The sequence below is a fragment of the Lathyrus oleraceus genome, chromosome 7 (genome assembly GCF_024323335.1).
Source record: "Lathyrus oleraceus cultivar Zhongwan6 chromosome 7, CAAS_Psat_ZW6_1.0, whole genome shotgun sequence".
Lineage (NCBI taxonomy): Eukaryota > Viridiplantae > Streptophyta > Magnoliopsida > Fabales > Fabaceae > Lathyrus > Lathyrus oleraceus.
Window position 1 is genome coordinate 295,895,222 of NC_066585.1, and position 18,240 is coordinate 295,913,461.

At 36.0% G+C, this 18,240-nt stretch overlaps 1 long non-coding RNA gene across 2 annotated transcripts; it reads left to right on the forward strand.

Moving 5' to 3' along the window:
* The first annotated feature begins 372 nt into the window (after positions 1 to 372).
* LOC127106007 (uncharacterized) lies at positions 373 to 16,231 on the forward strand. Of its 2 annotated transcripts, none has more exons than XR_007795205.1 (2): positions 373 to 662; positions 16,000 to 16,231. It is a non-coding gene; the product is annotated as an uncharacterized LOC127106007 (long non-coding RNA). The 2 variants fall into 2 exon arrangements; XR_007795204.1 differs by lacking the exon at positions 16,000 to 16,231 and adding an exon at positions 9,446 to 9,677.
* The last annotated feature ends 2,009 nt before the right edge of the window (positions 16,232 to 18,240 follow it).

Genomic DNA, 18,240 nt, shown 5'->3' on the forward strand with positions numbered 1-18,240 from the left:
AAAACCATTAAGAAATCTCTTTGAAAAACCATTTTCAATATGAACACCATTGTTTTCGCCATCATCACATTTAGACAGAGCCACAACCATTTGCCAAATTAAGACACCATTAGATTCAAGCATCATTTGTAACAGTGTTATGTTAAACAAACAAAATAACAAAAACATTAACACCACTAGTTAAAAGAGTCAAATAAAATGAAAACACCACTTAGTTAAAAACATAATAGTCTCTCACACTACTAGACAAACCCAACTATATACCTAACATCTAGTAACTAGTAAGCATCACGAGATTAAACAAAAAACCTTTGCTTTTAAATAGGTACCTATTTAGATACGCTTGTTTGGGCTTATCTACAAGACATCCAACTAATCACCTTGATCTTGTGGCTAGAGCTCCAAGGAACCGTCCTCGCGTGATACAGCGACTCGTGAACCATCGATATTTGTGGCTAGAGCTATAATTGGTGAGGGTTTCCAATCTTCGTTTTTTAGCTGGTACTTGACCTTGATCTTGTCCATGGAGGAAGAAGTGAAATGAAGAGAGTTAAAGTGTTGAAGGTGACTTTTATTACGAAGAGAATAGGGTAGTGAAAATGTGGAACAAGAAGACAGTCATGGTTAGGTTTGTTTTGAGATTTAAGCGCGGTGGTTACGAGGTATTTATATAATTAGTTTATTAAATTATTTTTATTTATTTATAATCAATGTTATTTCAAAATAATTTCAAACCTAATTTTTAACCTAAAGATTAAACTTCGTCGTGCACGTCGTCTTCCTTCATCGAGTTGTGTGATGTCCTTGTGAGAATGGATCGAAGATCATGCGATGAGAGAATGTTGTGAGAATGGATTAAGTTTATGTGATGAGAGAATGGAGTTGTGCGATGTTCGTGAGAGAATTGAGTTGTGCGATAGAGATTCTAGGTTTGGGAGAGAAACAAGTGTTTTAATGGAAGAGAATACAAAATATGTGGTTTGTTAATGGGTTTAGATTAATTAATTTACACAATGTTCACTTAAGAAAATACACATTTGTTATTCACTTAATTAGCTACTAGAATTAATATTTTAGATTATAAAATTAAAAAAAAATTTACAATCCATCTAAATTTACACCCATTTTAAATTTAATGTGGGTAATAGAGATTTGATTATAATAATATTTTGAATTTACACCCAATTTTAAAAAATAGGGTGTCTATTGTCAGAGAGTAATAATTATTATTAAAATGACATTTTTTTTACAAAATTGGCACTACGTTTCTTATTTACACCGTTTTTTAGTATAATGGGTGTAAATTTTAAAATTATATTCTTCTTTTTGAACTAGTGTATTCTTGTACAAGTCTTCACCGATACCTTTTTATAATCTTCTTATACATAAATAAAAGAAAGAACACTAGTTTCCTTTTTATAATAAACATCAAACCCTATGGTAAAATTTGAATCTCTCCAACTCATAAAACCTTTTCACAATCAACAAATATTTTGATGGTATTCACCAAACAAGAAAGTATACCATTTTATATTTAGAAAAACTTTTCACTAGCATACAATGATGAAGAAGCAATACACATATTTTATAGATAATTTGTTGATGGCATGAATTCCAATTTTCAGACTTGATAAATGGATTTATGTTTCTAATATCACAATTCAAAATAATACCACTTGAGTACTTAGATTCTATTTTAAAACTTTTTTGAAAAATATGCACAGTTTCAAAATTTGAAAGAATAATATAAACACTTTTAAAAGAATATTTGAAATATGTAATAATTATTTTTGAAAGAGGTGAATTGTTTTTATGATTTATAGAGTCTTATGTACATCCTTAGGAACCTCTATGAATAGATATATGAATTTAAAATGTTTCCACAAAGTCTTTCAATGTTTTACAAACATTTTATTTTATGAAAATGTGTAAAATTTAAACTCTTAATTGATTACGTCTTAACTGTAATTGATTACAGCTTTGTAGTGCTTCAAAAATTTTGAATTTTGAAAATTCGAAATCGATTACGTTTTTGCTGTAACCGATTATGAGTGAACCAAAATTGAAAATTGCGTCTTTTTATAACTAGACTTCATATGCTTGAATGTATAAAGTTTAATAGAATTAGAGATGAATTTTGATAGAATTTTTCAAGCATCTAAAGGGATATAATATGATTTTCAATGTATACCTTGATCATCATCAATCACATTAATTTTTTACTTGATTGTCAATGTTAAACCTTCTTGATTAGCTTCATTAATGATCAACACTTGTCATCAAACTATTAATATTTTTCTTCTTTGATAATTCTTGTCTTCATCCAAACTAAACTAGATATATGACATCTTTTTCACATGCTTCATTTACACATTACTAATTTTGTTGCCAACAGAGAGTGGTATCAATTTCATAATTGATCCAATATCAATTAATGATTTTTCTATTTTCATATTACTTATATACACATGAATTATAACTTTCACTGAATCACTTTACTATAGAGGCAGTATCTATTGGCCTAGTCCTTTGTCTCCAACTTCTACTCCCAAATTCTTTTATCTTTTGCACCAATGTTTTTGTTGGCTTTATTTACACATTACTAATTTTATTGGCAGTGGAGAGTCATATCAAATTCACACTTGATCCAAGATCAATTAATGATTTTTCTATTTTCACATTATATATATATATATATATATATATATATATATATATATATATATATATATATATGAACTATGGCTTTCACATATTCACTTGTCCATTGAGGCAATATATGTTGACCTAGTCATTTGTTTCCAACTTCTATATCCTAATTTATTTTATCTTCTCCACCTTCCCCAATTATAACTTGTTTTAATTTTTTTATTGGATAAGTGGGTACACTATTTATTTTACTAACTCTATCTCTATCTTGCCTCCAAAAAAGTTCTTTTCAAATATTTTTTATTACTTTATTCTTTTTCCACATCACCTTCTTCCTTATCAACTACATTTATTTTTACTTTATCCGAAAAAGAATTCAATAAATTTGTCAAGTTCGCTTTCAATAATAATATTTTCATCAACATTCTCTTTTTCAACAACTTTTTCCTCTACAAACTCTTTTCCCCATGTTATTATTGCATTACATCTCGCCTTTAGGATTTGCTAGGTGTTTGAGTAAAAGTTCCTCCTTGTTTCACATTTAGTTTTGTTTCCAATTGTCTCATTTACACTTCTAAATTATTGATGGATGCATTATTGTTCTTGTGGTTGGCTATGGACAATTTTGTAAACTTTAGAAATAGTGAAAAGAGAAAGCGACTAGGGTTTCCAGTATAATAAAAAGTATCAAATACAATGATTACCAAGTTAATATATAGTAAGGTATAAGCAAATAATGCCCTTAGCCCAATTATAATAAAAACTCATTGCAGATTATCTAACATCTTCCTTCAAACTCACGATGCATGAAGCATCGAGATTTTGTCAATCATGAAATGAAAATGTTTTATGAAATGAGTTTTTGTGAACAAATCACGAATCTGAGGGAGCGGAAGAAACAAATGGAAAAGTAATGGTGCCATGTTGAAAATGATGATGAGTGAGATGACAATCAATCTCGATATGTTTTATACGTTCATGAAAGATTGAGTTATGAGCAATTTGAATGACACTCTTATTATCATAATACATAGGAGTCGGTTCAAAAAGAGAGACACCCATATCAAAGAGTAACTGTGATACGGTGAACTGACTTTGTGTTTTTGCTTTGGAAAGCAATGTTGCGGATAGCAAGAGTCGCCACCGACTTTTCTTTTATCCAATAAGGAAAGGCGAAAAAGAACAGGAAAGACCTTGATTAGATTTTGAGTTCGGGAGGTACATTATACAAAGGGAAGGTGTTAGCACCCTTTGTATCCATGGTTATCCATGGGCTCTTAATTGCTTAACTCACTTATGTTTTCCTTGTTTGAGAAAGTGTTTGAGAAAGTGTTTGAGAAATGTGGTGTGTTTAGAAAATATTTTGAAAGGAGACTTTAACTTTGTAATGATTCTTGTACGAATGTATACAAAGTGTTTATCTCGTTTGATTTTGAAAGATGTTTAGAAAAATATAACTCGGCGATGATTCTGGTGCGAATGTATACCAAGTGGTGATTTTCTAAAAGATGTTTTGAAAAGTGTGAGGTGTGAAAAGTATTTTAAGCTGTGAGCAAGCATTTAAGAGTTATACCTAACCAAGGTCTTTATAGGTATTTCCTATCCTTAGGAGGGTAAAACTGTCCTTACTATTGAGAAGTAAGTAGTCTTATCCTTTGGATGTAAAGGGATATCGTGGGGTCGTCGATTGGCCATTGAAGGCAACATTTGTAAGGATACCTTAGCATTCGAAGGGACGATCATCATTTAATCGTAGGCTACAACGAAGGATCATCGAGGGACAAAGTCATATATTCGAAGGCAACGTTCGAGGGACAAGGTCATATATTCGAAGGCAACGTTCGAGGGACTATGATTTATCTTGTAGGGACATTGACCTTTTGATCGAAGGGACTATGACTTATCTGTTTAGGGATGATGATGATTTAATCGAAAGGGTCTTTGCTAAGGGTATCCCCACATTCGCGGGACATGACCGTAATATCGTAAGGCAACAAAGAGAGGGTTACCCTAGAGGTGCAAGTCTGGAAATGATATATTATCTTGAATTAATTTATCTAAGTTCGATTATTTATCTTTCCATGCAATCCTATTAGCATACATCTAGACAGTTATATTCACAGTATGGAAAAATTAAAGTGCGGAAAATATGACTACGCTATTATATGGCTTCGGGATGGGGGGTACATAATTTAAAAGGGGATATAAAATATCTAAATCTTAATTAACGAATACAAAATTAAAAGGGCATACAAAATAATAAAACCTAATTAAACTAAAAAGAAAGAAATAAAAAAAATCCTAATTAAATCTATTACATAGAAAGTTCATGACAAATAAAATAAATAAACTAAATTTAAGAATGAATTAAGAATATTTTTAGTCTATAATAATATAAACATTTTTTTATGAACTTATGGAAAAACTTAGACTAAATTGATAGAAATTTTAAAAGAAAAGAGGAAGATATATATATATATATATATATATATATATATATATATATATATATATATATATATATATATATATATATATATATATATATATATATATATATATATATATATATATATATATATATATATATATATATATATATATATATATATATATATATATATATATATATATATATATATATATATATATATATATATATATATATATATATATATATATATATATATATATATATATATATATATATATATAAAATTAGATTTTTATTATTCAAAATAGCCCATTTTAATTAATTAAGTGATATATGAAAATTTAATTAATAAACTAGATTAAATTATATCCTAGTTTAAATAACTAATATAATATATTAATTAGAAAATTAATTAATGGGTTTTATTTTAATAATAGAAAAATAGTGGTGAATTAATTATAGTGGAAATGGAGTAAACATAGTAAAACACTGAAAAGCTAAACTGAAAAGCTAAAACATAGTTATTATAATTTAATGAGCTTTAACAAATAAAATTAATTTAAAATTTTAATTATACAATTAAAATTCAAATCTATTTTTATTTATCATTAAATTAAAACTATTTTATTTATATATATATATATATATATATATATATATATATAATTTATTTATATCATACAGATAACCAAAATCATTATTATTTTTTATATCTGTATCACATAATAAATAAATTAAAATTTATAATTTATATGAGAATGTATGCTAATGAATGAATGCAAATGTGAAATGAATGCCATGCATGAATCAATTTATCATAAAAATTAACAGGCAAATTTTGGGGTATGACAGCTGCACCTGTTCAATATTCTTAAACCGAGAGAATTAGAATGGTATGTACGCCATTCGTGATCTGGAGGTGGAAGATTATTGAACACTTAGAATGCCCCAAAAATTTGCACTTGTTAATTAAAAGATAGTCTTGATGGAGATGGGCTTAAAGATGCCATCCAGAAAGTTTGATGATAAGAGCTTCAGAGTGCATCATACATTAGACCATATCTGAAGACATGGGTGTCACACTGGGTCGTACGCTAGACCGTATAATGAGTCATCCATTAGGTGATATTAGGGTGAGCTGAACCTGATGAGATAAGGATCAGAATGGGTCATACGCTAGACCGTATCTGAGTAGCAGAGTGAGCCGTCCGTTAGGCTGTATCTGGAGAAATAAAGATCAGAATGGATCGTACGCTAGATCGTATCTGAGTAGTAGAATGAGTCGTCCGTTAGGCTGTATCTGGCGATAAAAAGTAGTCGTACGCTAGACTACATTTCAGAATGTATCGTATGCTAGGTAGTATCTGATGAGAAGAGCCAGACTGGGTCGTACACTAGACCGTATCCGAGTTGCAGAATGAGCCGTCCATTAGGTTGTATCTGAGGATAAAAGATCAGAATGGATCATACGCTAGATCGTATCTGAGTAGCAGAATGAGTCGTCCATTAGGCTGTATCTGATGATAAAAGGGGTAGTCATACGCTAAACTATATTTCAGAATGTACCGTACGCTAGGTAGTATCTGAGGGGATGAATATCCAAATGGGTCGTACGCTAGACCGTATTGGAACAGTTGAAGGAACCATACGTTAGGCTGAATCAGAATGAGCCGTACGTTAGGCTATATCTGATAATATTTGTATATGTTGTATTTGCAATAAATGTCTGGGATGGGCTTAAAGATGCCATCATTAGGAGGATATCATAATGCTTGTCAGAATGAATATTCATATGGATTATATCTAAAAGATGTATCTGAATCTTGAATGTAATCGATAAAGATATCCGTCTGAATGAATCTTTATTTTGACTGTATCAGGAGGATAATTAACCTGGAAAAAAAAGAGTTAGCCTCATGCCATGTCATGATGCATGAGATGTTTTATGCGCTTGAAAATAAATGCGAACATTGCATGCATGTATATGCTGTGAAATGATGCATGAATGAATTATGCGTCTGAAAATTTTTGCCATGGGAAAATAAATCCCGATATTCTGGTTGGAGATATTTGTATTGATGACCCTTTCTTAGCTGGGGATATTTGATTTCTGTCTGATGGTAGAAATATTCAACAGAACCTGACTGGGGATAAAAGAGATGACCAGTCTGTCTAGTAGTGCCAATTTCTTCTGGGAATAACTGGTTTTGCTGGGGAATAGGATTTGCAACCGGATTTGTTAGAACGCATGGTTAAACCTTATCCTTGATCCTAAAGTCTTTTAGTAATTGCTATTTCTATTTTATGCATGTATTTTCGGTAAACATCAATCATATTCAAATGCATATATTAATTCGAATTAAATCAATGGACGTTTATGCAAACAAAACGGAGAAAGTAAAACAAAAGTATCTTTTTGGAAATAAAATTGTATTGATTTTGAAAGAGGGCCTATAAACAAGCAATTTTAATACAAGGAGACAGAAATCCTAGTAAAAGGAAATTGTCAAGAAAGCAAAGAAAAAACAGCTATGAAAAAAAAGTCCTATTGATTTTAATTCTACTACTGCTATTATGTCTTCAAGCATCTCATCTCTTGCTTTCGGATAAAAGTGATTGGCTTGTTCAGTCTCTTTGACTTTGGTGAAGCTGACCGAGAACGGAACATAGTCATACGCTTTATGTAACACCCCGAATAAAATAAGAGAATTATTTAAATTAAGTTAATAATATATTTATTAATTTAATTAAATAAATTGAATTATTGGATTATTATTATTATTACTATTATTTGGAATAATAATTATTGGAAAATATATAAGTTGGAATAAGAAAAAAAAAAGGGTTTTCAGTATTGGTAAAGAGTTTTCACGTGAAACAGAGAAGCGGCTGAAAGGTGAAAAGTGGAGAAAGGGCAAAGAGGAAGAGCTAGAGAGCAAAGGTTGAAGAACGGAAAAGCTCGAAGCTTAGAGATTTCCGGATTATCTCAGGTAAGGGGGGTTTATCACCGATTAATGGGTATTATGGGATAATATGTGATGGGTAGTGAGAAACCATTGATTTTCCTCTGATTGAATGATGTATGATGAATTTGTGAACTTTTGGGATGAACGAAATTTGGATTAAAATGGAAGAAATTCGTAGGAATTAGAGGTAGAAAGGTTAGCAATTTGCGAAATCGAAAGTGTATGATTCGTGTTAGATGAGATGAATGAATTGTGTGTAAAATTTGGACTGTGGAAGGTTGAATTGGATAGATCTCGTAGCAGAGAAAGCCATTGCAGATCTGGAAATTCTGGTTTCTGGTCATACGCGTATGGCACTAGGCAATACGCGTATGATATGGCTGGTACGCGTATGGATGAGGCCTTACGCGTATGGGTGAGGGAGATGATGTTTTGAACGTGAAATTGTCTCTGTTGGTACGCGTATGAGAACGTGGTACGCGTAGCATACGCGTATGGGCTTGGGCAATACGCGTATGGACTTGGTCAGGAATGGGCAATACGCGTATGGGCATAGGCAATACGCGTATGGGCAGACTTGTGGTTTTTCTGAACTGTTGTTGTGCAGTTTTTGGTTGTTTAGGCTGAGTGATGTAACTTAGCTGATGTATGACGTAGTAGGGATCATTTCCCGTTGTCTTGAGTAGTATAGGTATTAGTAGAGTGTGCTAATACTGTGTTTGATTATGCGGCATGATATGATATGCTTTTGTGATAAAATGTGTTGATGATGTGTGATGGTATGCATGATGCTGTGAGTGTATCAGTTATGTATGCATTTGTGAATAGACTGTTTTATGGCTTAGAGTGTGAGCACATGTCTATTCTTGAATGGTTGTTGTTGTTGCATTGCTAGGTGATTAGCATGCATATTGTGGCCTTTATGGTGGTAGCTAATTCCCATGGTGAGGAATTAGTGAGTAAATCATTTTGATTGTTGTTGATGTTTGCATGCTAGGTGATTAGCGTGCATAGCATAGCCCTTGGGGTGGTAGCTAATTCCCATGGTGAGGAATTAGTGAGTGAGTCACTATGTCTCAAATGAGTGGGACTAGTGAGCTTGGTAGCCGTGCCTGGATTTGGACGGTGAGGTTGAACTATATGTTCACAAATAGTCGGTACCGCATGCATGGAGTCTCATTGCATAATATATGTATGGCGTATAATATGAATGGATGTATTCCAATATTATACGTGTGTTTGTGTTGGTGTTGAGTATTATGTTGAGTTGATGTGCTGTTACTGAATATATGTTTGGATTAGGGTGATGAAGTGTGTTAAATTACTTAACATGACATGATATTTTATAATACTTATTATATCGATTGAGGAACTCACCCTTACAACTGTTTTTCAGGTAACGAGTAGTGATTGAGTAGGAGCTAGTACTTGGAGTCTAGAGTAGTTCCTTAGTGGGTCATGCTCTGATAGATGTAACATCGGGAAGGGATGTTTTAAATGTTTTACTGTTGGTTGTGAACCATTTTACATGTAATGTGTTACATGTTTTGATCGATTTGATTTATATCCGCTGCGATTTATGCGAATGTTTATTTGATTAAATAAAGAGCATGACTGTTATTTTGGAACATGGTGTGAAGTGTTTATGTGACACCCTTAACTGCATAATTACTCTGATGTTGTATTTTGATATTTAATTTAAATTATTGGGGTATTTTAGAAGGGTGTTACATTAGTGGTATCAGAGCATAGTCGGTCGAGTCGAGTCGTAATTATTCTGTTTCCCTGTACGGGATAGGTGTTGTGTAACCCTATCAGTACTTATTGTTTTAGCTTGTTGGGGTTTCAGAATAGAGATGGCTGGAAGAGGCAGAGATGATGCTGCGATTGCTGAGGCTCTGGGTATGCTAGCTGGAGTACTTGGAGGAAATCCGAATGTTGTGGGAATGGGAGCTGCTCGTCAACTGAGTGAGTTCCAGAAGAACAATCCTCCAATGTTCAAGGGAGCATACGATCCAGATGGTGCTCAGAAGTGGTTGAAGGAGATCGAGAGGATCTTCCGAGTGACTGAGTGCGCCGATAACCAGAAGGTCAGGTTCGGTACGCATATGCTGTCAGAGGAAGCAGATGATTGGTGGGTTGCTACCCGCACTAAGTTGGAAGCTGCTGGGAATGCCGAGATTACTTGGGCAGTGTTCCGAGAGAGATTTCTGAGGAAGTATTTTCCAGAGGATGTTAGAGGAAAGAAAGAGATAGAGTTCTTGGAATTGAAACAGGGTAACCGGTCTGTTACTGAGTATGCTGCTAAGTTCACAGAGCTGTCGAAGTATTATACTCCCTATAACGAGGCTACTGGCGAATTTTCAAAGTGTGTGAAGTTTGAGAACGGGTTACGTCCCGAGATCAAGCAGGCTATTGGGTATCAGCGGATCAGAGTGTTTTCTGACTTGGTTGACTGTTGCAGGATTTTTGAACAGGATTCCAAGGCTAGAGCAGAGAGCTATCAGCAAAGGGTTGATAGGAAAGGCAAGAGTCAGAATGATCGTGGAAAACCGTATGCAGCTGGCAAAGGTTTCCAGAGACAGAGTGGGATGAAGAGGCCTAGTGGGGGAGACTCCAGTGCCCCTGCTAAGTGTTACAGATGTGGTCAGGCTGGGCATCGTATCCATGAATGTACCAGTAATGAGAAGAAGTGTTTCAAGTGTGGAAAAGGTGGTCACTTGGCTGCAGACTGCCGGTTGAAGACTGTGACTTGTTTCAACTGTGGAGAGTTGGGTCATATTAGCCCACAGTGTCCTAAGCCGAAGAAGGAGAATCAGTCGGGAGGCAAGGTCTTTGCTTTATCGGGTTCTGAGACTTCTGCAGATGATCGTTTGATCCGAGGTACGTGTTATATTAATGGCTTTCCTCTTGTAGCTATTATTGACACCGGTGCTACTCATTCCTTTATATCTTTGGATTGTGCTGTGAAACTTAAGTTAGAGATATCTGAGATGCGTGGTAGTATGGTGATTGATACTCCTGCGAAGGGTTCAGTGACTACTACTTCGGTTTGTTTGAATTGTCCTTTGAGTATTTTTGGTAGAGACTTTGGGATGGACCTTGTGTGTCTTCCACTAGTGCAGATCGATGTTATCTTGGGCATGAACTGGTTGGTGTTTAACCGAGTTTCTATCAACTGTTTTGATAAGACTGTGATATTTCCTGAGATTGAGGAAGGAAAGGATTTGTTTCTATCAGCGAGGCAGGTGGATGAGGCAGTAGCAGATGGGGCAGAGTTGTTTATGCTGTTAGCGACTTTGGAGGCTAAAGATAAACTGGTGATTTGCGATCTAGCTGTGGTGTGTGATTTTCCTGATGTGTTTCCGGAAGAAGTGAACGAATTACCGCCAGAGCGTGAAGTTGAGTTCTTGATTGATTTGGTACCTGGTACTAGGCTGATATCGATGGCTCCGTACCGTATGTCTGCTGTTGAGTTAACTGAATTGAAGAGTCAGTTAGAAGATCTGTTGGATAAGAAATTTATTCGTCCGAGTGTGTCACCGTGGGGTGCACCAGTGTTATTGGTTAAGAAGAAAGAAGGTACTATGAGGTTGTGTGTGGACTACAGGCAACTGAATAAAGTGACGATCAAGAATCGGTATCCTTTGCCGAGGATTGATGATTTGATGGATCAGTTGGTTGGTGCGAGTGTGTTCAGCAAGATAGATTTGAGGTCGGGATATCATCAGATACGTGTGAGAACTGAGGATATTCAGAAGACTGCTTTCAGAACAAGATATGGACATTATGAGTATTCTGTAATGCCTTTTGGTGTGACTAATGCGCCTGGAGTGTTTATGGAGTATATGAATAGGATTTTCCATCCGTACCTAGATCAGTTTGTTGTGGTGTTTATTGATGATATTGTGGTGTATTCGAAATCTGAAGAAGAGCATGCTGAGCATTTGAGAGTGGTTTTAGGAGTTCTACGAGAAAAGAAGTTATTTGCTAAATTATCCAAGTGTGAATTTTGGTTAGAAGAGGTTAGTTTTCTTGGTCATGTGATTTCAAGAGGTGGTGTTGTCGTTGATCCTTCTAAGATAGAAGCGGTATCTAAGTGGGAAGCTCCGAAGTCAGTTTCTGAGATAAGGAGTTTTCTTGGACTTGCAGGTTATTATAGGAAATTTATTGAGGGATTTTCTAAGTTGGCGTTACCGTTGACGATGTTGACTAGAAAGGGGCAAGCGTTTGTTTGGGATTCAAAATGTGAAGAAGGTTTCCAAGAGTTAAAGAGAAGGTTGACTACTACTCCTATTCTGATATTACCGAGTTCGTCGGAATCATTTGAGGTTTACTGTGATGCTTCATTGTTGGGTTTGGGTGGTGTGTTGATGCAGAATAAGCAGGTTATAGCTTATGCTTCGAGACAACTGAGGATTCATGAAAGGAACTATCCGACACATGATTTAGAGTTGGCAGCTGTGGTATTTGTTCTGAAATTATGGAGGCATTACTTGTATGGGTCAAGATTTGAGGTTTTCAGTGACCATAAAAGTTTAAAGTATTTGTTTGATCAGAAAGAGCTTAATATGAGACAGAGGAGATGGTTAGAATTTCTGAAGGATTATGACTTTGGTTTGAATTACCATCCGGGTAAAGCAAACGTAGTGGCTGATGCATTGAGTCGGAAATCATTGCATATGTCTATGTTAATGGTTAAGGAATTGGATTTAATTGAGCAGTTTAGAGACTTGATTTTGGTGTGTGAGAGTACTCACAACAGTGTTAAATTGGGAATGTTGAAGTTAACAAGTGGTATTCTGGATGAGATTAGAGAGGGTCAGAAATCCGATGTGCTTTTGGTTGATAAGTTGACTCTAGTGAATCAAGGTCAAGGTGGTGAATTCAGAGTTGATGAGAATGATGTTTTGAAATTTGGTAAGCGGGTGTGTATTCCGGATGTTACCGAACTTAAGAAGAGTATCCTGGAGGAAGGACATCGTAGTGGCTTGAGTATTCATCCTGGAGCTACGAAGATGTATCATGATTTGAAAAAGTTATTTTGGTGGCCGGGAATGAAAAGAGAAATTGCGAGTTTTGTTTATTCTTGTTTGACTTGTCAGAAGTCGAAGATTGAGCATCAGAAGCCGTCTGGGCTAATGCAACCGTTGGTTATTCCAGAGTGGAAGTGGGATAGTATCAGTATGGATTTTGTTTCTGGTTTACCGAGGACAAGTAAGAATTTTGAAGCCATTTGGGTGATTGTTGACAGATTGACAAAATCGGCTCATTTCATTCCGATCAGAATGGATTATCCGTTAGAGAGATTAGCCGAGTTGTATATTGAGAAAATTGTAAGTTTGCATGGTATTCCGTCGAGTATTGTTTCGGACAGAGATCCTAGATTTACATCGAAGTTCTGGGAAAGTTTGCAGAGGGCTTTGGGAACTAAGCTGAGATTGAGTTCTGCATATCATCCGCAGACTGATGGTCAGACTGAGAGGACGATTCAGTCGTTAGAGGATCTTTTGAGAGCTTGTGTTTTGGAAAAGGGAGGTGCTTGGGATTGTTATTTACCTTTGATTGAGTTTACCTACAACAATAGTTTTCATTCGAGCATTGGTATGGCACCGTTTGAAGCTTTGTATGGTAGGAGATGTCGGACACCTTTATGTTGGTACGAGTCCGGTGAGAGTGTTGTGGTTGGACCGGAGATTGTTCAACAAACTACGGAAAAGATTAAGATGATTCAGGAGAAGATGAGGATTGCTCAGAGTCGTCAGAAGAGTTATCATGACAAGAGGAGGAAATCACTTGAGTTCCGAGAGGGAGATCACGTGTTTCTTCGTGTTACTCCGATAACTGGGGTTGGTCGAGCTTTGAAGTCAAAGAAGTTGACACCTCGATTTATTGGTCCTTATCAGATTTTGGAGAGGATAGGAGAAGTAGCCTATCGTATCGCTTTACCGCCGTCACTTGCGAATTTGCATGAGGTTTTTCATGTGTCTCAGTTGAGGAGGTACATTCATGATCCGTCGCATGTGATCCAAGTAGATGATGTACAGGTGAGAGATAACCTGACTGTTGAAATATCGCCTATGAGGATTGAGGATCGAGAGTTGAAGCAGTTGCGGGGTAAAGAGATTGCCTTAGTGAAGGTAGCTTGGGGAGGACCAGCAGGTGGCAATGTGACTTGGGAACTGGAGAGTCAGATGAAAGAGTCTTATCCAGATTTATTTGCTTGAGGTATGTTTTCGAGGACGAAAACTCTTTTAGTGGGGGAGAGTTGTAACACCCCGAATAAAATAAGAGAATTATTTAAATTAAGTTAATAATATATTTATTAATTTAATTAAATAAATTGAATTATTGGATTATTATTATTATTACTATTATTTGGAATAATAATTATTGGAAAATATATAAGTTGGAATAAGAAAAAAAAAAAGGGTTTTCAGTATTGGTAAAGAGTTTTCACGTGAAACAGAGAAGCGGCTGAAAGGTGAAAAGTGGAGAAAGGGCAAAGAGGAAGAGCTAGAGAGCAAAGGTTGAAGAACGGAAAAGCTCGAAGCTTAGAGATTTCCGGATTATCTCAGGTAAGGGGGGTTTATCACCGATTAATGGGTATTATGGGATAATATGTGATGGGTAGTGAGAAACCATTGATTTGCCTCTGATTGAATGATGTATGATGAATTTGTGAACTTTTGGGATGAACGAAATTTGGATTAAAATGGAAGAAATTCGTAGGAATTAGAGGTAGAAAGGTTAGCAATTTGCGAAATCGAAAGTGTATGATTCGTGTTAGATGAGATGAATGAATTGTGTGTAAAATTTGGACTGTGGAAGGTTGAATTGGATAGATCTCGTAGCAGAGAAAGCCATTGCAGATCTGGAAATTCTGGTTTCTGGTCATACGCGTATGGCACTAGGCAATACGCGTATGATATGGCTGGTACGCGTATGGATGAGGCCTTACGCGTATGGGTGAGGGAGATGATGTTTTGAACGTGAAATTGTCTCTGTTGGTACGCGTATGAGAACGTGGTACGCGTAGCATACGCGTATGGGCTTGGGCAATACGCGTATGGACTTGGTCAGGAATGGGCAATACGCGTATGGGCATAGGCAATACGCGTATGGGCAGACTTGTGGTTTTTCTGAACTGTTGTTGTGCAGTTTTTGGTTGTTTAGGCTGAGTGATGTAACTTAGCTGATGTATGACGTAGTAGGGATCATTTCCCGTTGTCTTGAGTAGTATAGGTATTAGTAGAGTGTGCTAATACTGTGTTTGATTATGCGGCATGATATGATATGCTTTTGTGATAAAATGTGTTGATGATGTGTGATGGTATGCATGATGCTGTGAGTGTATCAGTTATGTATGCATTTGTGAATAGACTGTTTTATGGCTTAGAGTGTGAGCACATGTCTATTCTTGAATGGTTGTTGTTGTTGCATTGCTAGGTGATTAGCATGCATATTGTGGCCTTTATGGTGGTAGCTAATTCCCATGGTGAGGAATTAGTGAGTAAATCATTTTGATTGTTGTTGATATTTGCATGCTAGGTGATTAGCGTGCATAGCATAGCCCTTGGGGTGGTAGCTAATTCCCATGGTGAGGAATTAGTGAGTGAGTCACTATGTCTCAAATGAGTGGGACTAGTGAGCTTGGTAGCCGTGCCTGGATTTGGACGGTGAGGTTGAACTATATGTTCACAAATAGTCGGTACCGCATGCATGGAGTCTCATTGCATAATATATGTATGGCGTATAATATGAATGGATGTATTCCAATATTATACGTGTGTTTGTGTTGGTGTTGAGTATTATGTTGAGTTGATGTGCTGTTACTGAATATATGTTTGGATTAGGGTGATGAAGTGTGTTAAATTACTTAACATGACATGATATTTTATAATACTTATTATATCGATTGAGGAACTCACCCTTACAACTGTTTTTCAGGTAACGAGTAGTGATTGAGTAGGAGCTAGTACTTGGAGTCTAGAGTAGTTCCTTAGTGGGTCATGCTCTGATAGATGTAACATCGGGAAGGGATGTTTTAAATGTTTTACTGTTGGTTGTGAACCATTTTACATGTAATGTGTTACATGTTTTGATCGATTTGATTTATATCCGCTGCGATTTATGCGAATGTTTATTTGATTAAATAAAGAGCATGACTGTTATTTTGGAACATGGTGTGAAGTGTTTATGTGACACCCTTAACTGCATAATTACTCTGATGTTGTATTTTGATATTTAATTTAAATTATTGGGGTATTTTAGAAGGGTGTTACACTTTAATCCCTAATTTTTGCCTGGACCGCCTTTTCAGGTTTTCAGTCCACCAGGATACCCTTTTTTGCTCAAGCCGCCTTTTCAGGTTTTCGACTTGCCGGGTGTACATTTTTATATGTTTATCCCTAATTTTTGCCCGAACCCTTTTGGTTCGCCGGGATGCCCTTACTTTTGCCTAGATATGTCGACCTAGCGGGTCTCTTTTATGCGTAGTATTTTTTAACTATGTCCGCGTTCACGGGATGCGGGAAATCTTCGCCATCCATTGTAGCAAGCATCATGGCTCCACCAGAGAACACCTTCTTAACTACAAATGGCCCTTCGTATGTGGGAGTCCATTTGCCTTTAGGATCACCTTGTGGTAGAATGATACGCTTTATCACCAAGTCGCCAATTTGATCACCTGTCTCTTGACTTTTTTATTAAATGCCTGGGCCATGCGCTTCTGATATATCTGTCCATGACAAACAGCCGCAAGTCTCTTTTCATCAATCAAATTTATCTGATCGAGTCGAGTCTGAATCCATTCATCTTCATCTAAGCCTGCATCTTTCATAATTCTTAGAGAGGGAATCTGAACTTCCACTGGTAAAACGGCTTCCATTCCGTAGACTAAAGAGAAAGGAGTTGCCCCTGTCGAAGTGCGTACTGAAGTGCGATAACCATGAAGAGGAAATGGTAACATCTCATGCCAGTCTTTATATGTTACTGTCATCTTTTGTATAATCTTCTTAATATTCTTATTAGCAGCTTCTACGGCGCCATTCATCTTTGGCCGGTACGGAGAAGAGTTATGGTGTTTTATTTTGAGCTGCGTGGAGAGTTCAGTAATCATCTTGTTGTTCAAATTAGTACCATTATCAGTGATAACTCTTTCAGGGATACCATACCGATAAATAAGACTATTCTTGATGAACTGTGCCACCACATTCTTGGTGACAGAAGCAAATGAGGCTGCCTCTACCCACTTCGTAAAGTAATCAATAGCAACAAGAATGAAACGATGTCCATTAGAAGCAGTAGGTTTAATCTCTCCAATCATATCAATGCCCCACATTGCAAAGGGCCAAGGGGTTGTCAACACGTTCAATGGAGCAGGAGGTATATGTACTTTGTCCGCATAGATCTGGCACTTGTGACAAGTTCTGGAGTGATGGTGGCAATCAGCTTTCATGGTAGACCAATAATACCCTGATCTCAGAATCTTCTTGGCCATCGTATGTCCACTAGAATGAGTCCCAAAAATACCGTCATGCATGTCTTCCATAATCTTTTCTGCTTCCTTTTTATCCATACAGCGAAGCAAAGTCGAATCATGATTACGTTTGTATAATACTCCATTACTCAAAAAGAATTTAGCGGAGAACTTCCTCAGAAATTTTCTGTCATTGATGGATGCCCCTTCAGGGTATTCCTGAGTTTCTAAATATCTTTTTACTTCGTGGAACCAAGGTTTCTCTTCTACTTCATCAGCATTAAGTTCATAATAATATGCTGGTTCATCTAATCGTTCAATGGTGATCATGGGAGCTTCATTGTCCCATCTGACTCTGAACATAGATGACATGGTAGCTAATGCGTCTGCCAACTGATTCTCTTCTCGTGGAATATGTTCGAATGTAATCTCTTCAAAGTATGGGGTTAATGTCAACACCCGCTCTCGATAAGGGATGAGATTCGAATGTTTAGTGTCACATTCTCCTTTGATCTGACTGATTACTAAGGCTGAGTCTCCGTACACACTCAAAAACTTGATTCTCAGGTCTATAGCAGCTCTGAGTCCCAAAATACATGCTTCATACTCAGCCATATTATTGGTACAATCAAAACATAGTCTAGAAGTGAAAGGCGTATGGCAACCCTTGGGAGAAATAATTACAACACCAACACCATTGCCCAATGCAT